The following is a 2,500-nucleotide window of genomic DNA, read 5'->3' as shown; positions in this document are numbered from 1 at the left end:
CTGGGAATCGAACCCATGACCTCGCAATCATGAGTGCATCACCCAAACCACATGTTACATGTGTGTATGTATATATATATATATACTGTAGGTTAAGGAGTGTTTGTATTTAGCAATCTGTAATCCATCTTGTCTTCTCAAATTCATAGCATTGACTTCTTTGCCAAATACCTCCCCTTTACTCTTTCTCTCTCTCTCCTCTCTCTCTCTCTCTCTCTCTCTATATATATATATATATATATATATATATCAATCTCTGTATAATTGTGCATATGTATCAAATAGCAACAAATCTCTAAGATTTTTTAATGAATGTATATATACACAGGCACTCACATACATGCATACATACATACATACATGCATACATACATACATACATGCATACATACATACATACATGCATACATACATACATACATACATACATACATACATACATACATACATACATACATACATACATGATGGCCATCCACTTGTGATGACCATTGTTGACCTTCAGGAACATTGTGCCCTCTAGGACTAACTTATATTTTGCATTTGCGGCTCCGTTGGTGGCTAAAGAGCCCTGCTATTGACAAGCTTACACGACTGCAAACATTGCAGACCAAGCTTTCCCCATTCATTACACCAGCAGTGTGCTTTCCAGCAGCAGACTTAAGTTCTTCATGCTGGATACGTGCTCTCACAAAAGTGTCGATCCCCATCCTTAACCTGCTTCCTCCATCTGTGGCAATGACAGGCATTGCTCTCCCAGTCAGTCCCCTGCATATCACTGGTCTTTAATGAGGACTTGACACAGTCCTTAAATCGCAGCCTTGGTTTCTGCCGGAGTCTCCTTCCATTCACAAGTTCTCCATAGAGCATCTGCTTAGGAATCCTTCTATCCTTCATTCTAATAAGGTGTCCAGTCCAACGCAACCGGTGCTTGTGCACCATCGCCTCAATACTCAAGATATCAGCTGTCCTCATGATCTGTATGTCTGGAATTTTTGAGGTCCAGCCAACATTGAGAATGTGTCTCAGACATCTCTGATGAAAGTGTTCAAGGACCCTTACATGTCGTTTGCAAAGGGTCCATCCCTCACATGAGTAATGGAGCGATGTCAGTACACATGCACGGTACACAGCAACTTTTGTTTGCCTTGTGATGTTGGGACCAGACACAAGACTGAGGAGACCGGAAGGAATCAGTTGTCCCCTGCAGCCTGGGAGTAAGAACGGCTGAGTGTGCTGCTCAGGTAGACACATTTGTTTACCATTTTCAGTATTGTTCCTCCAACCATTGTTCCATACATTGCAAGTTGAAGATCATGCAGTGGCTCCGTCATTCTACCTCCCTTTGCTAGTTTAGTCATGTTTTTGGTCCTCAACTCTCTATGGAGTTGTGATGGAAAACTCAACACTAGTTTTCTCCAGCTGCCATGGTTGTGTTCCAGAGTCCAGAGTAATAATTTCCCCATCCATTTCTTGATGTTGTAAGCACCATTGGCACTGGCATCTGTGGCAACAGCATCATCATCGTCATTGTTGTCATCACCATCATCACCATCATCACCCTCATCACCATCATTTAATGTCTGTTTTTTTTTGTGCTGGAATCATCCTTTGATGATTTCACAGATCTGACAAGCTGCAGGACCATATCAGACCCTAATAAAAGCTTTGGCATGATTTCTCTGGCTGTTTAGAGAAAGAGTTAGAAGTGATGAACAAGGATGCTGGTGAAGTTGATGAGCCTGGGGTGGAGAGGTGAGAGAGATAGAAGGAGGAGGAGGGGCACGTAATGGCACAGGAGACATGGAGAATCTTATCCTGTTTGTTTCTCTTTCTTTTTGCTGCTACAGTTCCTTGAAGAATGATTTGTCTTTTTTTTTCTTGAGGCTTCTGGATCTTGTTATACAGCCATACCATCTTGAATTTCATTTTTTCATCAGATTGTAGAGATCTTCATGTGGGCCAAATGTGACGTTGGATGGTTTCGCAAATCCACTCATTCATGGAGTGGCCCAAGTTCAAAATACTTTTAGATATTGTGGCAGCATCTGGTTTCCTCTGAATCTCTGCTGTGAAAGTCCATGTCTTGCATGCATCCAGGTAGTTGGCGCTGGTACCTTGTCATTATATAATAGAGCTACACCTACATCTTATCCCATTGGAGTTTGAAAATGGAGATGTTATCCATGTAACAAAGCCAAAGTAAATTTTAGATTTCTATGTATTACTCTTGTAAGATGTGTCCTGAGAAGATTTCATATTGCTGTTAGCTAGTATTGGTTCCAATGGCAAACCCATAGCTATTCCCTTCAGTTGCTGGTATACATCAACTTCTATAACAGGAGTGAAATATTTTCAAATAGGTATAGAAAAATATTATTAGTTAACTGCAGAGGAAGGAGTTAGCTATAACTACAGTTATTAGGTAACAATAGGGACCAGCTAAATTAGGGAATAGGTTATTAGGTAAGATTCATGAAATTCCTGTCAAAATATTTAT

The 2,500-nt window shown here is 40.6% G+C and overlaps 1 protein-coding gene across 3 annotated transcripts in view; it reads left to right on the top strand.

The window, feature by feature from the left end:
* Window positions 1-2,500, top strand: part of LOC115223384 — a 137,388-nt gene that overhangs the window by 39,962 nt on the left and 94,926 nt on the right. The window lies entirely within an intron of this gene.

This window comes from Octopus sinensis, linkage group LG23 (genome assembly GCF_006345805.1).
Source record: "Octopus sinensis linkage group LG23, ASM634580v1, whole genome shotgun sequence".
In the NCBI taxonomy this organism is placed as follows: Eukaryota; Metazoa; Mollusca; class Cephalopoda; order Octopoda; family Octopodidae; genus Octopus; species Octopus sinensis.
This window is presented reverse-complemented; position numbering and strand designations above follow the sequence as displayed.